The sequence below is a fragment of the Lissotriton vulgaris genome, chromosome 1_1, assembly GCF_964263255.1.
Source record: "Lissotriton vulgaris chromosome 1_1, aLisVul1.2, whole genome shotgun sequence".
Classification (NCBI taxonomy): Eukaryota; Metazoa; Chordata; class Amphibia; order Caudata; family Salamandridae; genus Lissotriton; species Lissotriton vulgaris.
This window is the reverse complement of record NC_141685.1, coordinates 2,087,861,914-2,087,881,760: the sequence shown is the minus strand read 5'-3', so window position 1 is coordinate 2,087,881,760 and position 19,847 is coordinate 2,087,861,914.

The following is a 19,847-nucleotide window of genomic DNA, read 5'->3' as shown; positions in this document are numbered from 1 at the left end:
GTAATTTACTGCACCCGTTACCATGGTAGGCCCATGGCCCCCGCGCACTACATGAAGAACCATATGCACCCACTAGCATTCAGTATTGAACGGCCTCTGCCCGAGAGACCTTTTACTTCAGACAATACATCCTCTAAACACAAGATACCAGATATGCTATAGGTACAGGTCATTCTGACACCCCAGACATCAGTCTCCTCTACTAGTACTAAAGTCAAGCCCCCAGCTCTCCCCAGTTACACGTCATGCTCAGTTGCGCGCGCATCTGTATCAAAGGTTTCTGCTGATCCTGCAAATTTTCTCTAAGCATCCACCCACTTGTGACGTTTCTCTGACTCGTCAAGTACACGCCTATGTGTACGCCCTTTTACACGCCTCCTGTTACGCACATGTGTTCTTATCTCTCTCTTTTCACCTGTTACGCCTACTGTATTCATTTCAATTATACAGCTTTACTATATATATTGTGTGATGTTAATAAAATGTTGAATATCCCTTCCTGAACCTTAGTGGTGATGGAACTCGATGTCCAGTACCCCGGGATACTTAATTAAAGCCCGTATGACTCAGATACCACGGACTCTGCCTCTCATTTTTGAGCTATCTTGATTGTCATGTAAGGTATAGAAAAATAGTCCGGTAAATTTATTTACCACATAATCTGGCGCCCGAACAGGGACCCCTCCCCTTCCCCACGCGCTGGCGATGTAGTGCAGCCCCTGACCCCTTCTACAGCCGTGACGGACTCCTGTGCGCACCTGCGGGTTTTCCTGCTATCTCCCTCAGGCCCACGGAGGAGACGGAGACTGCGGTCCGGCATCCAGACGAGGCGGTGAGGAATGCGGAGAGTCCCGACCAGAGCCCAAGCCGAGAGAGCAAGGTCCGAGGTACCTGGAAGCCCACCTGTTCCGAAGCGCATGCGTAGAAGTAGTAGTAGCAGTCCAGTGTCGAGTTTCCGAGGCCTTCAGTTCTGTTTCCCGGTGAGTACCGTTGCTGGGGGAGCATCTAGACGGGTTCATTAATTTGTGCCCGGTCAAGACGGGTCTGGGTACACAGATCCGGTCAAGACGTGTTCACTTAGGTGGATACGGTATGACGTGTCTCTTTATGGGACCGGTATGTCTGTACTGTTTTAGCAGTGCATTTAGTGATTCAGTATTCTAGTAATCCAGTTTTCTAGTATTGTTTCTCGAGATTTTCAGAATTTATGTTTTTCTATGTACCAGGTAGTATCCAGTTTGAAAATGTTTTAATGTGTTAAATGTTGTGGTATGAGTGATTGTTTGCTTTTCATTACTGTGTTTATTGTGTTCACGTTCAAGTAAGGTTCAATTATGCCACTGTTTTCGAAATTACGTCAGATAGGAACCAGGAAAGGGATACTCGAAGAAGCAGTTCCCGTCCCCCCTACGGACACTCCCGGACATTTTATGTACCATAAGCATGGCTTAGATGCCATACTGTATTTAGACTTATGGGTTGAGTATACGAAGGATCTAGAAGAGAAGGATAGGTGGCCTGTCTCAGGGACATGGGATGCTGAATGCATCATGAGAGTAGAAGAAGCACTATGGAAAAGGAAAGCCAGACAATCCCAGAAAGATGCCATAGAATTATGGCGTAAAGAATCGCATAGAAGAACAGAGAAAGAACTTAGAAAAGCAGAGAAAAGTAGAGAGGAATCCGAAAAAGCCTGAGAAAAAGAATTACTAGAAGAAGGTGAACGAGTTAGAGCAGAACAATTAGACCGACAAAGAAATGCCCTTATTACAGGTCTGTATCCTGTTCTCGCCGAGGGCCTACCCAAGGCCACCCCGGAAGTACCCGGTAATTTGCCGCCACCATTGGTCCCGACTAAACTCCGTCATAGACAGACCGCAGCGGATATTTTCCTTTCTTCCTATTTAGATGACGTTGCTCCAGAGTATACTAATGCACGTGTACCACCTAATATTAATAATCCTCCCAATCCTGTTCATGACACGATTCCCCTTGCTGTTCCCGCTGCCACTGGTCCTGGCAATCCCTTTACGCCAGCAACCCAGGGCCAACCTACATTACCTGCACCTACTGTACCAGCTCCATTACTACCACCGACAGCACAACCAGTATTAGTTGACGATCACACTCCAGGAGGAGCATCAGGAGGTCTCCCTATCACCCCGCCCCAAGTAAAACGAACCACACTCAGAGAAGCAGCATTACAACGCACACCAAAAGTAACTACGTACGCAGCCCTTAAACAGTATCTTACTGATTGTAGATATGATGCAGTACCTGGCGAAGACCAGATGATCCTATATTCAATACGTTTACGACGGGTTACAAACTATTTGACTATTTTTCCAGATATGCAAGAACATTTAGATCACATTTATCATTTTATCAGAACGGGGGAGAGACCAGACAGTATTCAAGAGGCCATGGCACACAGGAAGGTGGAGAATCAAAATATGATCTTACAGTTTTTGATAAATTGTTTGATAAGGGAACGAGACCAGCCCGGTTATAATAAAGAAGAGATGAGAGTTCTGACAAAATGGAGTGACAACATAGCCGATGGCAAACATAGTAGACAGGCTTGTATAGAAGCCATGTACAGAAAGATTCGTAAGGTAATTATAGACATACACGAAAGGGAAACAGCAGAAAGAGATGCCGATAAAGAGGATGATGAAGTTTCCGAAGACGATGATATACAAATTCAAAACCCCGATAACGCAGATATAATAGCGTACGTAGGTAGAACAAGACCTTTTGACAGACCCATACGTCCAGAAAGCAAGAAACGTTTTCTTTCTCCCATACCAGAACAATGTTCTCTTGAGCATCTATTCCAAGCCACTGATAAAGTACTAAAACAACGAATAGGTTATAGTGAGCTTAGCTCCATGCATGAACACGAACTAGCCCGGTCAGCAGTACAATGGGCTGGCAATACTAACGTATATAAAGATGATTCAGTAGCGCAAACATTTTTTAATCTTTCCCCAGACGAGCAGCGATTAGCCGGTATATACATGATTCAACATCTCATTACATTGTATGAAAGTCAGCATTCTGATCCAGGTCCCCTATATATTATACTGGACAAGTTACTCCTAGGTAGATGGAGAGGCCTAGGTACTGATTTAATTAATGTCATTCTAGAACAGCGACACAAGTACAGAACTTTCCTGACTCCACATTTTGTTCCCGTTCCACCCCCAGTCAGGAAAACATTTTACATAGACAGACAGAACTCCTTACGAGAAGTTCATCCAGTCCGGAGGGCAGATGATACGCTTGAACGAGTATTCGTATATACACCCTTGACGAAAATGGAATTATTGGAAATGAAAAAATTAGTACCCTGTCATGATAAAGATCCAGCAGGCTTCCACCGTGAATTAAAACACATGCTCCTCATGGGGGAGTATACGTATCCTGATATCCTTAAAATGTTAAAAGTTCTGCTGCCTGCTGGCATTTACGAAAAACTTAAAGAAAAAGAATGGGAGGTGGGAGAGAAAAAGATAGTTTGGGCAGAATTAGAAGACGAGGAAAATACGCGAGTTCCTGGTACTGGTCTCGGGGACAAAGCCAAAGCATTACCCGGATTATTAGTACAGGTCTTGCCAAGATTACTAGCTACTAAAAAGGAAGACTGGGATGCCATCTCAGCCTGCAAACAGAAACAAGACGAAGATACTAGTGATTTTTATTCTAGATTCGAGAAATGTTTCATTATTAATAGCGGCCTAAAGACAAGTAGTGAATCATACCCGCATCTTTTCGTGACTAAATTAGTGGAGAATTCCTTACCACAAGTTAAAAATAGAGTACTGAAAGTCGAAAGTACATGGCAAGCTAATACCCCTTCCCAAATGTTACAAATGTTACAGTACCATCAGAACCGAATTCGAGAAGAACATGATCATGAACAGAGACGTATTAAAGACACGAAAATGAAAGTACTAGTTGCTCAGTCTGTCCCAACTGACGGTCAGAAGAAGGGTACGGTACTGCCAGGTCACTCTGCAGCTCCTGTTAAAGGGAATTGCAATTACTGTAAGCAGCCAGGTCACTATATAAACGAATGTGCCGTTCTAAAATACAATATAGCTACTGGTAAAACGAAAGAAAGACCGCGTCCACCTAGACAAGAACATGTTCCACAAAATATTCCGCAGAACACGCAACCTCCACAGAATCCACAACAGACAGTAGCTGTACCCCAGCCCCAACCTATTGCTGCCACACAACATGTCACGCAACAAATGTACCAGTATGCTCAGTCAGATTACCCCGATTATCAGCAGTACTCATGAAACAGCCTAGAGAGGGAGGTTGGCTTGCCCCTTATTGAGGTTCCTGTAGATCAAGAGGGTCCCTATGTACATAGTCAGGTATTAGGGAAAGACAGAAAATTTTTGATTGACACAGGGGCGAGCAGAACTACCATCAGTCATGACGAGGTTCCAGGGGCACCCCTCTCAGGCTCACAGAATGTTTCCCTGGGATTTTCAGGAAAGCCTATTGTTAATGAAGTGTCAAAACCAGTTCCTCTAGAAATTGGTCCGTTATCCCGTACTACAGACTTGTTGCTTACGAAATCATGTCCAGAAAATCTGCTTGGTATTAAAACATTGAAAGCACTAGGAGCAGTGATTTGTTGTTCTCCGGAAGGATTGAGATTGTTTTTACGTGATTTTAAAGGTCATTATGTGTTAAGAGATTTCGATCCAAGACTTCAGAATGTACCATAGCATTTATGGGCCCAAGGTCCGACTGATGTAGGTTGTATGCATATTACACCTTACCGTGTTACTCTCAAACAAGGAGTTGTACTGCCTCGAATCCGACAATACAAGTTACCACCTGAGGCTGTAGCAGCCTTACTGAAAATTGTTGACGAGCTCATTGCACATGGAGTAGTTGTAGAAACTGACTCCAATGTATGTAATTCCCCTATCATTCCGATTCTTAAACAAACTGATCCGAATGCACCTCCGGTCTACAGACTGGTGATTGACCTTCGAGAATTAAATAAATGCATCATACCGCAGTACCCTGTGGTCCCAGACATTTCTTCGTTATTGACTGCTATTGACTCAGAAGCTGTGTTCTTCACTGTTATCGATCTCAAGAACGCCTTCTTTAGTGTCCCGATCCATCCGGAAAGCCAATATCTTTTTGGATTCTGTTTAAATAGCCGAAGCTTCAAATTTGCATGTGCTCCTCAAGGATTCACAGAAAGCCCTAGTATCTACAGCCAAGCTTTAAAACGACAACTAGACAGTATTCACATGCCTACTGACACTGCCCTACTCCAATATGTTGACGATCTGTTAATTACAGCACGGACCGAACGTGACTGCGAACGCGCATCACTGACTGTCTTGTATTTCTTGGCCGAAAAGGGGCATAAAGTGTCCCCTTCAAAGCTACAATTCTGTGCCCAGCAAGTGGTATACCTTGGACACTTGCTGTCCAAGAGGGGTTGACAGTTGACACCTGACCGTATCCAGTTAATTGCACATCTTCCACAACCCAAGACACAAAAGAAAGTACGGGCCTTCATTGGCCTCACTTCTTACTGCAGACAATGGATTCCTCAGTACGCATTTCTAGCAAAGCCACTCATACAGTTGACAACACAGGAGGCAGCGACTTCGACTGTCCTCCCTTGGACTCAGGACATACACATGCTTTTGATGAACTGAAGAAAGCCTTATGTCAAGCACCTGTTTTAGCGACACCATGTTACAGCAAACCTTTTACACTTTTTGTTACTGAACGCGATGGCACAGCATTATCTGTTCTGACACAAGATCAAGCAGGAAAACACAAGCCTTGTGCTTATTTTTCTAGTACATTGGATCCAGTAGCCCAGGCTTTGCCTGCGTGCCTAAAATCAGTTGCAGCAACAGCTCTAGCAATCAGACAAAGCGACTCAATAGTGTTAGGACATCCCCTGACAGTACAAGTTCCACACTCCGTGGAAGTTCTCCTAAACCGAACCCAGACACAGCACTTGACCATAGCAAGACTGACAGGATATGAATTGACACTGTTTCAGCCACACATAGAGATCAGACGTTGCAACACTTTAAACCCTGCCACATTGTTACCCTTGAGCACAACAGACCCTACACCACATGACTGCGTGGAAGTCATTGACACAATTACGAAGCCCAGACAAGACTTGACAGACATTGCCTTGCCCGATCCAGACCTGACACTTTATGTGGATGGTTCATGTATGAGAACAAGTACAGGAGAGTTAGTGGCCGCATATGCAGTGACCACTGAAACTGAAGTCATAGAAACACATCGTATTGACACACTGTCTGCTCAAGCAGCAGAGCTCATTGCTCTGACCCAAGCCTGTATACGAGCCAAGAACCTGAAAGTGAACATATACACAGATTCACAGTATGCATTTGGAGTCGTTCACGACTTCGGTATCCTCTGGCAAGAAAGAGGTTTTTTAACTTCTCATGGCGCCAAGATCCAGCATGGTCCCCTCATTCAAGCTTTGTTAGAAGCAATACACTTACCTGCATCCATAGCTATCATGAAGTGCAAAGCACATACTAAAGTTACAGACACTATTTCCCAGGGTAACGACCTGGCAGATCGAACAGCCAAACTCACAGCTCAGACTCAAACAGACATACCGACTGACATGACACAGACCGACGTAACTCCACAGACACATTGCATGACAGTTAAGGATCCCATTCTAGATGTGCTCGACATACAGACACATGCAACTCCAGATGAAATCAAGAAATGGACTGAACAAGGAGGGATCCAGACAGATCAGGGATGGTTGACGAAGGGAAAAGCCACATGGTTTCTCCCCGACTCTATGGTTCAAGTTATCATTAATACAGCCCATAGTCCAGCACACTTAGGAGAAAAAGCTATGTTAGACAGCATTCAGAATCTCTGGTTCAACAAGCATTTACGGGCAGCAGCGAAACAGAGAGTGCGTACCTGCATGATCTGTTGTCAGTTCAATCCAGGCAAAGGCATTCCCGTGGAACAAGGGGGATTTCATCCTCCTGACCATCCTTTTGAAGTCCTCCAGATGGATTATATCCAGATGGACAGATGCCGAGGATTCAAGTATGTCCTCGTAGTTGTATGTGCTCTTTCCCGATGGACAGAAGCTTACCCAGTTCCAGATTACACTGCTGTAACCACTGCCAAGCAGCTGGTTCGTGAATTTTTCCCGCGATACGGTTTGCCCCGTGTCGTATACTCAGATAATGGTCAGCCATTCTCGTCCGAACTCATGAAACCGGTATCACTCCTGTTAGGTTACCAGTGGAAATTTCATTGTGTACGACACCCCGAAGCAGCCGGCCTGGTCGAGAGACATAACCAGACTCTGAAAACACGATTAGCGAAGGTCTGTGCAGAAAAAGGTGTAGATTGGATAGTAGCCCTGCCAGTTGCCCTCTTTTACATGCGTATGGTAGCTCGTTCCAGAACCGGACTATCTCCCTATGAGGTAGTCTTCGGCCGACCTCCAAACATGTGGGGTACGCCTATGCCTCGTAAAATTACCGATGTTGATAGTAACATGCTGACAGATTACCTAGCTTCCTTGATGTCTGCACTACACTCTTGTCCTTCACAGGTCGCGGCTGCCTTCCCGGACAACACCCAAGTGAAACCGCATGAAATCGTTCCAGGAGAATTGGTGTACGTCCGCAATTTTGATCGCACAAGCCCTCTGGAGCCCAGGTGAAAGCAACCGAAACTGGTGTTGATGACCACGAGGACCGCGGTGAAGGTGGAGGGAAGAAAAGGGTTGCTCCATTCCAGCCACATAAAGCGCTTTCATGGATTGTGTCCAGAAACTGTTTCCAAGGACTGCCCCGTTTCAGATACTGACTCTAAACTCCCCCTGTTAGAGAAAACTCCGCAACAGGAGTACCGAGCTAAGTTGAGGTCTAGTAAGTCAGACAGCGTTTAATTGTTTAAGTCCCCCCCTGGGTGAAGCGGTTAGACAGGTTTCTGACATGTATAAGATAGACCCAAGTAGTCAGAGAGATAGACGAATCGAAAAGAGAGAAAAATATTGCAAAAACCTGCACAGCAGATGCGTTATTACGTTAATTGTTATGTTTATTCTGAGTATCTCGATTATATGCATAAGCTTGATGCTACATGTTTTCTTTCCTCCTCTTGACTCACATGTACATACTTTTTCTAATGACACCGTAGAGCACACTTTCAGTGACCTGCCCCCTCACGAGCTGTCCTATTGACTAGCAATGCGCAACAACACTTTCATTCGTATGTTACACCATACTCACCAGACCAGCAATGCCACGAATTGCTGGGTATGTGGCCGACTCCCTCCCTATCAGAAATACAAGGGAGCTCTGCCTCTCTTTCCTTACCCGTTTACACATAGTGGTTCGTGCGGTGCATGGTTTACATTAATGTCATCTTTAGACAGTAAGTCCCAAGTTTCCCAAGGCGATTGGATATGGGGAAATCTGAATACAGTTATGAATCAAGCATGTTTCCCAGACAAGGACGGTCTTCCCCAAAGGACAGGGACCGATCTAGAAAATGAAGTGTATGGATTAGGAAATTTTACCCTCAATCTCATGATTCTGAACGTCCAGTCCGAGACTAATTCGGATTTGCCGTTTATAACAGTTTTACCAGTAACAGGCGAATTATACGTTAGAAAGAATGGTTCAGTACATCTAGGACACAGTGATTGTAATACTGTGGTCGAATTCAGTGATAAAGGAAAGTCTACTTTCAAAGCTTCCCGCCATTCTTATTTTATTTGTGGTCAGACGGCTTATGTACGTCTGCCCTTGGATTGGGATGGAACGTGTTATATTGCGTTCCTATTACCACCTGTTTTTCTAGCCCCACCTGATTATCATTGTAATTCACATCTTGTGCATATAAGACATAAAAGAGACCTTCCTCCTGTTATCGATTATTCTGAATCAGCATGGGACCAGTATAAGGATTATATTAAAGGATACTTCTGGTTCATAGGTCCCGTCCAGAATAGTAAGATAATACGAAGATTGACCAGAACTCTTGAAGCAGTAGTGAATGAGACTACTTTTGCTTTAGGTAACCTGACCGAAGAGCAGTCTGCTATGAGACTTGTTGTTCTTCAAAACCGCCTTGTCCTTGACGTCATCCTGGCCGATAGGGGCGGGGCTTGTAGAGTGATCGGATCCAGTTGTTGTATTTTCATTCCTAATAACGCACCGTCAGTGTATAAAGCGATTACAAGGCTTCATGAGATAGCTCATCAGATGCACCAGAATCCAGGCACCTGGACATGGTCCGGTTGGCTCTGGAGTGTGATATCCGCCTGGGGATGGAAAGTATTGTCATTCCTAGGAATAATACTGCTCATAGTATTCAGTTGTTGTCTCTGTCTGCAATGTGGGCCAGCGATTTGCGGCTTGTGCGCCACAGCTTGTATTCCCCGTCCAAGTTCAAGTTCACGTTTCCGTTCTCGAATGAAGAAAGATGAGCAAATGATGTTATACGAACAGATAGATGGTCTCATGAAAATAGATATATCCTGAAGGGTGAAGTAGGGGCCAAGGAGGGAATGAGGAAATAGAAATTTTTAGGTAGCCAATGTGTCCCCCACTCGCACCCTACCCATACACCCATGTTCCATGTATGTTGTGTAATTCCTTTCCCGTGCCTGCCATGAAGACGCATATGCATTTGCGTCCAACGGTAACATGTCAGTTATTCAGTTCACTAAGAAAATCGCGTTAAAATGGTTTTTAGGCCTATGGTGCCAACGTCTTTACATGGTGCACTTTTAAATATCGCACACGTTTTCCATGTTTTCTCTGGCTCAGCCGAGCCAGGCCCTTAAATTAAGGCTCCAAGTCTTTTCTGTCTCTGAAAGCTGCAGTTTAGGTATGCATCCCTGACCTCTACCTTACATCCTGCCCAGGCGAGCGGCACTCCTTTCAGATTTTCACATGTGGCTGAATTCCAGAAACCCCCATATCCAATTTACGATGGATTCGAGCAATGAAAAAATTCCATTCTTGGACATCTCGATCTATGTGGAGCACAATCGCCTATTGACCACCTTATTTAGGAAACCGACGGAGCGAAACTCCTTACTGCAATATGGCAGTCATCATCCTCGAGGTCTTAAAGACAATCTCCCAGTCGGCCAATTTCTTAGAAGTAGGAGAAATTGTTCCACTCATGATAACTACCTCCAAGAATCTGAGATCCTAAGTGAACGTCTCATCTCACAGGGATATCCATCTAAAATGGTGAGACGTGCCAGGAAAAGGGCTTGGTATAATCCACGCGAAATTCTGTTGAATCCGGAAAACACGAACCAACCGGAAATGGATCGGATCATCTGTGTAACCACCTTCTCCACACGGAGTAATGAAGTCAGACGTATCATCAATAAGAATTGGCCGATTGTATCAGACGAGATCAAGCAGACCCAGCTCCCTCTTCATTCCTTTAAGAGGGCCAAAAACATACGAGACATGGTGGTCCATTCGTATTTGGAACCTGCGAGCCAACCCACTCTTACAAGCAGGTGGAATCTACCTCCATTATTGGGACACTACAGATGTGGCACATGTACTGCATGTGAGACTACCATTCAGATTAAGACCTTTGACTATGGTGGACGGTCTTACAAATTAACACACCACACAAACTGTAATTCGAGCTGTGTGATCTACATTGTCCAGTGCCCCTGCAGACATGTATATGTGGGTCAAACACAACAAAAGATTAAGTCACGTATATCATCCCATTGTAGCAGGTTACGCTGCAATGTTGTTGGTGCCCCTTTAGTAGAACACTGGCAAAAGGCCGGACATGTCGTCTCAGAATTGAGATGGTTTGTGATTGAAAAGGTCTCTTTGGGGAGAAGAGGAGGCAATATACTGACAGTACTAAACACCCGCGAATCCAAATGGATGTCCCTCTTAGATTCAATTAAAAATGGCCTTAACGAGCAAGACAGCAGTTTAGCCCAGTTGGCAGCCTTGGGTTAACCATGTTACTGAGATTCTTCGTATATTTGACAATGAATGCTGCAGTCCTATCTGAACTCTCATTAATAGTAATACGCCTCCCTCCTCATTCCCGGATACTGGGTGGGTAGTATGAACCATGGGATTGCATCTGCAAATCATGACGCGTGCTATTGTCAATTTTTCTTGAGCTCACAAATAGCTACCCCTCTTCAACCTCATGTTTGAGAGTTGCATGGGTATTGCCAAATATGTCATGCATTTCTGAGTATTTCTTGAATAATTTGATAATTATTCCACACATTGTAATGTATATCAGGTTCTGCATGCTTTTGTCTTCACAACATTTAATGTTTTACAACCACTTGAGGTGCTCAATGACCCGCCTTCAACCTCATGTTTGAGAGTTGCGCGGATTGTTCTAACAAGTGTTATGACCTCCTGATCATAATTGTGAATGACCATTGTAACTTCGACATATCCTTGGCAGGTTCCTGTCATCACTTGCTTAGAGCCCCATGCGAGTTGTACACACTCACCAAACACATTCATTTATTGTAAATAATTTCTCTTATCTTTCAAACAAAATGATTATATGAATGTTCTACCCGATTTTTAAGTAGGTTTGCCAGTGACGAACACGGATGTTCGCGGAGTAACTCTTCCCTTTCCATTTCTGGGTGGCGTTTTAATTTTGACCCCGCCCACTGAAACTCCGCCTAGCGGTGGTTGCAGAGTTACTGTCCACGGACGCCGTAGAAGCGAAGTGGTACGTGGCTGATAGAGCGGTAATTCATTATTCAACTGTGGGAGTTTACTTTCCTTGCTCCTAACACGCTCACCCTCGCTCTCCTTTAGACTTACCCCTGCATCGGTTCCGACGTGGTGGCAGCACGACCCACGCTGGTATTCAAGTTACCGGCTTCAGACAGACCGCTGGGCTCGTTCGGCTCTGACAAATTAACGGTTGGAACAATTCGCCCTCGCATCCCTTCCAGCACAGGTATGTCAAGCACCCGTACATGCCTGGGTCATCGTACCATAATGCTTTAGCTAAGACCCTTAATCCCATCACTTTGGCATTGAGACAGTTGTTCCGGTTGCAACATTGGGTCCCAATTTACAAATTCCTGTGGATAATTTAAATTCACCGATACTTCCCCCAACTTAGTGGACTTGATCCACCAGCCCACATATCCTTACGGACCTCTCTGACCTTGACCCACCTGATCACACACAGGCCTGGAGTTAAATATTTGACTAATATTAATGTCAAAGGCCCTTCTGTGGATCTTCTAAATCCACATATACCTCTTTCAACTTAGTGGACTTTTTCCACCAGTCCAAATATCCTTAGGACCTTTACCCACCTGATCAAACACAGGTCTGGAGTATATTAATTTGATTGTTTAACCAATAGTAATGTCAAAAGGTCCTTTCTCACTGGTTGTCCTTTCTCCTCTGTGGCTTTGCGAATTAATTACGCTGTGATCGACCTGTGACTCCTGTACAGTCCATCATAATTCCATGTCCTGAGCTTTGTCGGGCCACGACTCCATGGTAACTAATTTTTTCAATTACCATTCCAAACCTTCATCATAGTCTGAATCACACTGGCTATGGTGTAATACTTACTAATTTATTAATAATTTACCTGACAGGATTGCCCCTCATTTCCCCCTGTCGCATATGTCCTGATGAAGACCCCACCTAAGGACTGAACCTAGCCTACATATAGGGGTCGAAACGTCGACGGTTTTCCTCTGCAACTTCCAGCACAAGCCCTCTACAGTTTTATATTGACTGTGTGTCCGCTGAAAGTTCTTGCTGTGAAATAATTCATCATTGTGTGCCCAGATTTTTGGGCTTATGTATTTGTATTCATTTTGATTGTGTTGGTAACTTTTGTACTCATCACTTGTCTCTTTAACTGTATCTATCCCTTTCTTACACTCCCTTGAGCACTCCTTTTCTCCCTCCCGCCCTTCTTCTGGGGCAAAAATTGCAATAATTGTATAAAATTCTTTGATTGTGTTACTACCTCAAGGTATTGTTAATAAATCACAGTACCTAGATTGAAAAAACTTTTGATGTTTTTCTTGTTTCATGAAGTTGTTTGAACAATAACTGTTGGTTGTTTTTTTGACACAATACTTTCTCTTGCGGGGATCCCCTTTTACATGTACCAAATATCGCCCAGGTCCCCGTGACTGCTTGGGTTCAACCCCCCTTTTTGTAATTTCACTCACAGAGCAGGTCACACCTTTGACCTCATCTACCCGGGAGGATCAAACATCAGTTTCAGCCACACCACCCAGCCCACCTGGATGGACCACCACTGCGCCCATTTCACCTTCAACTCCACCACCGCACCCAAACCCGACCCGCTCCAAACACGGCGGAACTGGAGTAAGGTCACAGAGGAACAGCTCAACTCCACCCTCCTCCAAGACACCCGCCCTGCGGCACTGTAGGAGAGTAGGGTCTACTTCCAATGGTTACCCCCCACTTTTTGCTGTGATTCTCTGGTTTTTTGACTCTAGTGTGGCTGTGGGCCTGCTAATCAAACCCATAGCCCAGCTGTTCACTCTCTAAATTGACTACACTATTACACTAGAACAAGTCCACCCTACCCATATAGAGAAATGGCCCACAAGGAGTCCAATGGATTTAAATATGCAACGTAGAGCTCACCAACAAGTGACGAGCCGGCCACAGGGTAGATTCAACTTCAAGTTATAAATATACAAAATCTTTATTTTCTTTTTTATAGTTTCTTCGCACACATTTTATCCAAGGTGATTGATAAAGTAATTCATCAATTCATCAGTTCATTACAGTGATACATAAGTCAATAAATACATTTTAGAGGGAAATTACATGATTGTTACTGCTTTACCCAGTTAAAGTTAAACAGAGCCTCAGCATCACAAAATGGATGCTGCTGCCACAGATACGAGTCTGATGTCCGGCTGCTGGACGAAACTTTTGCAAGGGAGGCCTGGACAATAGGTTTCCTGTCGAGGGAGGTGCTAGCACCTCCCCAGACAGCCTGTAGTGTATTGGGGCAGGGTGGGTTGAATGGAAAGATGCTTTTCCAGACACTGCCTGGGGCACACAAGGTACTCCATGCATATCCCGGTTCAAACCAGTTGCTGGGGCACTCCAGCCCCGCTCTGGCGCAAATCTGGACAAAGGGAAAGGGGTGTAACCACCCCCTTCCCAGGTCCACCCATAGGAGGGACCTAGCAGGTTAATCCAGCCCCTAAAATCAGTATAAAGATAGGAGCTGTGTCTAGAGACTTTAGATTATCCTGGAATGAAACTCTGAAACGAAACTCTTGGACCTTCGACGTTCTATATCGACTAGAAAACTGAAGACCTCTCCCTTGTGGTCAAGGAGTGACCGCACTGTGCAAACAGGCACCACCAGTAACTTGCCGGTTTGCTTTGTCGATGCTCCTGCCGGAACACGAAGACTCAGCGACTCAGGAACAGGACTTCCAGACTTCTCCGACTCCGATCCACATCCACAGCAAAGCTGAGATCTGTGGCGGACACGAGAGACGTGGGACCGGACACCCTGGACTTCCTGCATTTTGCTAACTGCTCGACTCCCGAGGTACCCTCGCAGTTGTGCATTGGGGTATGAGAAGTCCCAGACCCGAGCGCCATTTGCACCAAAGCTCAGCCCTCCACACTCCACAAGTGCCGCGTGGGGCCTGCTCCTGCATTTTAGCTCTACACGTCTTTCCGGTTGCTAGCCCGTTGGCTAGTTAGCCCTCTGAAGACTTCTTTTTGTATTTACACTGCTGGCCTGGTTGCTCCAGGCTTGCTCCAGCTTCCCTGCAAAGGTGAAGCTCTCCAGACCTTGCTGGTCTTACTCAAAGCCAATCTTCACTTCCTGCGTGGATTGCGTTTGCCAAGGCTTGTTGGGTCCAGTCCGGATACCAACACCGCAGTCAATTAGATCCTTCGTGGGACAGCTCTAATCCAGCTCCTGGTTGTTGTCGAAGCCTCCTGTTCCTCGTGGCTGCAGAGACAAACTTCACCTCTTCACCTGAAATCTCCTAGACATCTCCTGGTTCCTTCTAGGTTCCTTCCTGGTCACTGGCTAGTGACCCAGACTCTGTCCCCTCTGCTTTCAGGTTCTTCAGTTCCTCGATCCGCCCTTGGATCCACCCAGACACTTTTCCTCTGGTCGACTGCAGCACTTCTTCGCAGATCTCCATAGGAAACCGACGAAACCCGACACCAAAAGACACCTATGCACCCGGCTTCCCTGGGTGAGTTAACTCGAGTACTCCGGTGCTCCCGTGGGTATTGACTATCCAAGTGTCCTAGTCTAAAGTGGTTTTGTCGTAGTCCATCCGGAAGTGCCCTAAATCTTTAGCTTTGTAACTTTTACGTTCTCCATTCTAAGTCAATGGTAACTCGCAACTGTGTTTAGATACTGCACGCGTCTCCCGTGGATCTCCTACTTCCTAACCTTAGGTTGTCTAGTGTAGCCCCAGCGATTCCCTAGGCCCTAGGCCTATTCACTATTTCTGAAGAGTTTCTTATACCCCTTACTTAGTATAGGGTTTGTGAGGCCCCTAGGGCAAAACTGTATTTGTGCAACTTATCGTAGGCTAATAGAGTAACTTGAGATGTACTTCGATCACTGACCTCATAAAGAGTTCAGAGGGGTTGTGTTAGAAATAAATACATATATATTTGATATATGCCTTGTGTGGGGTGTCCTTTCATTTGTTTTTCAAGGGATTATAATTGGTAAAACAGCTTGCTTCACATGCTCTCTGAGGTCTTAGCCTAAGACTGCTGGGCCATGCTACCACTAGGATAGCTTGTCTATAAGGTTGACTTTACAACCACCATCAATAATGGTCGTTTAGACTGGCGCAAGGTGCCCACTAGAATAGTGGACATCATATGCCAGGCTAACTTCTCACAGGCACCATGACAGACACCAACGCCGCTGCCAGGGAATTTCACTGCTGGGTCTCCTGTTCCGCTGACAAGCTGGCACCACCCCTGCAAACAACGCGCCCTGAAGGCTGCCTGGTTCACCACGGAACTACAAGAAGCGAGATGCTCCTGCAGACCACTAGAGAAAGCCTGGCGAAACCAGAAAACCATGGAAGCATGGAACAACGACAAGAGCGGCCTGAAGAAATACCACCAGCGCATAAGAGACACCAAACGGAAATTTATAAGAGACATAGTCCAGACCAACGCGTCCAACGCCAAGGAACTGTTTAACGTCATTGAGCAGTTTGCAAAACCCACCTGCAAGGCCACACACATCACACTCTCCCAGGAATTCTGCGAGAAGCTCAGCTCCTACTTCCATCTTAAGATCAAGGCCCTCTACGACAACTTCATCAAACAAGCACCAGACAACGCCCCCCCACCTACCGCCGCCGATAAGCCAACCATCACGTTCTGGGACCCCACTACCGTCGAGCACATCATCGTGACCATAAAGAAAACCCACTCAGGAGCCCCTTTGGGTACCTGCCCACAAACATCCTACACGCAATGCCATCGCACTCTAACTAGGACAGACAAACAACACCTCTCTCAGATCCGACACCTGCCCTGATGACTGAATGAATGAATGAAGCCTGATTTATATAGCGCTACTTAGCCCAACGGGCGTCAAGGCGCCTAACCAAAGGAGGATAAGGTCCGAAAGCATGCTTACTGATATGCCTTAGTGAAACACCAGGTTTTTAGGGCTTTTTTTTAAGAGGGCCATAGAAGGTTAGGTTTTAATCTCAAGAGGCAGGACGTTCCACAATTTAGGGGCCACAGCTGAGAAGGCCCTTCCGCCCCATCTGACCTTGTTTGTCCGGGGGACGGAAAGAAGGTTCTTACTAGCAGAACGAAGACATCTGCTGGGAGAGTAGAGATTCAAGAGAGAGCTTATGGCTTCAGAGCAACCAGCAGATAAAGCACTGAATACCAGGCATAGTATTTTGAAGGTGATCCTTGACTGGATCGAGAGCCAGTAGAGACTCTTCCTAGCAAGAGAGGCAGAGGCAGTGTTGGGGACGTCCAATACAAATCTGGCAGCCGCGTTCTGGACGGTCTGCAGGCGTTGGATAAGGCCTTTATTGATGCCAGCATATAATGTGTTACAATAATCAAGCCGAGATGTCACTAGGGCGACCACTGTCTGCTTGCGAGCTTGAGGGGAGAGATAGTGAGAGATCTTCCTGAGTACCCTAATAACTCCCCAACAAGTGGACACAGTCCTATTAACCTGTTGAGCCATATCCAATGACGTGTCAATGATCACGCCGAGATTCCGGGCAGAATTTGATGGCACAGGGCAGGCACCCAGAGAAGGAGGCCACCAGTCATTAGACCATATACCTTGGTCTTTACTGAAGATCAAGACCTCGGTTTTCTCTCCGTTCAGCTTCAGGGCGTTGGAGATCATCCATTCGGAGACTGCTTGCATGCAGTTCCTGAAGCTGAGCGCGGAGGTACTCACTGTCTGACTGGAAATGGGCGGAGGTGAAACCCCTTCTCATGAAACCCACGGCTGACCCAACGGACCTGAAAAATGACCGACCGATCTCTCTCCTCCGCTTCGCAGCCAAAGTCACCGAGAGACTTGTGAACGCCTAGCTGACCGCCTTCATCAAAGAGAACTCCATCCTAGACATCTCCCAGTCGGTCTTCCACAGCAACCACAACACTGAGACCGCCCTCCTCGCCGCCACAGATGACATCCGCACGCTACTAGACCAGGTACACACTGCAGCCCTCTTCCTTCTACACCTCTCCGCAGCCTTCGACACCAACTCACATTGCACGCTCACAGGCAGACTCCACGACGCGGGGATACAAGGAGGCGCCCTAGACTGGATCCAATCCTTCCCCTCCGGCAGAACCCAGATGGTCAGACTCCCTCCCTTCCTCTCCGTACCCACCAACATCAACTGCGGAGTACCCCAAGGATCATCGATCCGCCCGACCATCTACAACATCTACAAGGCCCCCCTCGCCGCCACCGTCAGACAGCATGGGCTTAGCATCGTATCCTAGGCTGATGACACCCAGCTCATCCTCTCACTCACGAAGAATCCTGAAGACACCAGACTCCGCTTCCAGGAAGGAATGAAGAACGTGGCAGCCTGGATGAAGTACATCAGCCTGAAGCTCAACTCAGAGAAGACGGGTGTCCTCATCCTCGGACGCTGCACCTCCACCTGGGACAACACTTGGTGGCCCTCCGCCCTCGAGAACCCACCACCCCCAACAGACCACGCTCGGAACCTCTGAATCATCCTTGACTCCTCCCTCTCCATGACCCGCCAGATCAATGCTGTCGCGTCCACCAGTTTCAACGGACTTCGCATCCTCCATAAGACCTTCAAATGGATCCCCCCTGAATGAAGAAAAATTATCACCCACGCACTCATAACCAACAGACTGGACTATGGCAATGCCCTCTACGCCGGAGTCAACAGAACTCTTCTGCACAAACCCCAAACCATCCAGAACGCCGCAGCCAGACTCGTACTCGGGACACCGCTTCACGAGCACATGACTCAACACCTTCGAGACCTCCACTGGCTACCCGTCGAAAAGAGGGTCACCTTCAAACTACTCTCCCACACCTACAAATCCCTCAACAACATCGGACCCAAATACCTCAACGACAAAGTATCTTTCTACGTATCCAAAAGGAACCTCTGCTTCCCTGCAGAGGTCCCCCGCATCCACTGACAAAGAACCGGCGGGAGAGTGTTCTCCTACTTTGCAGCCAAGACTGGAACGAGCCTCCTGTGAACATCAAACGCTCCCCGACTCTACACATGTTCAGGAAGGACATCGAGACCTGGCTCTTTGACTGATCCAGAACCGTCCTCCCCCCCCGCCCGAGTGCCTTGAGACCCTCAGGGGTGAGTAGTGCACTTTACAGACCCCCTGATTGATTGATTGAGTGGGCAGAGTAGACAGTCTGCATCACAGAGCTGTTTGTATCATTGCTGCTGCAGTTATAGGCACAGGGCATACTTGTTGTGCCAGTTTGGAGCAATAGCCCAAGGGTGGGAAAAATACAGCAGAGGAGAGACCTTGATTTGGGAATCCGAGAGATGAGAGGGATGTTGAGAGATAGGAGGGAGAAGGATAGTGTGAGATGGGATCCCATGTTGTTAACAAATGTCAGAGGTGACAGCAAGGCTGTACCTATAATTAGTGAAATGGGTGCTGTGACAATTATGCCATGGGGCCAACTGCATCAAAATTATGAATGTTTGCCAGTAAAAAGTAGATATGGGGACTAATTTCCTCTGCTAGCAGAAGGGTATATGTCGCCCAAAAACAGGGCTGCTTGAAGTAGGTCCTTTTCTTTCAGAAAGAGACTCTACTTGTTTTGAGCTTGAAGTGATAGACATGGTGGGGAAGGAGTGAAAAAAGAGGAGATAGTCTGCTTCTCATGGCTACAGAAATCATTACTGCAGCAGGTCGAGTGCATTGGCGTCCACAGCACGCCAATTATGGCCAGTAGTGTTTTTGGTCAATTTTGCTCTTGTTTGATGTTGCCACTTGTTCATAAATCCCACATTTAGCGTGGATTACGAAATACAGAAAAGCATCCCTAAATGATCTATTGATCCTGTCCCCTATGATATTTCCTCCCCCTCGCCAAATCCTTGTGTTAGACCTGCCATCTTTTGGTGTGTTTCCCCTATCTTTTTTGTTTTCTGGCCTCCTGTTTTGATGGTATACTGGACTTTGTTTTTCTGGTTTAGTGTCTCTGTGCACTTTTTTACTGCTATTTGTGATGCTTGACACGAATGTTGCCTC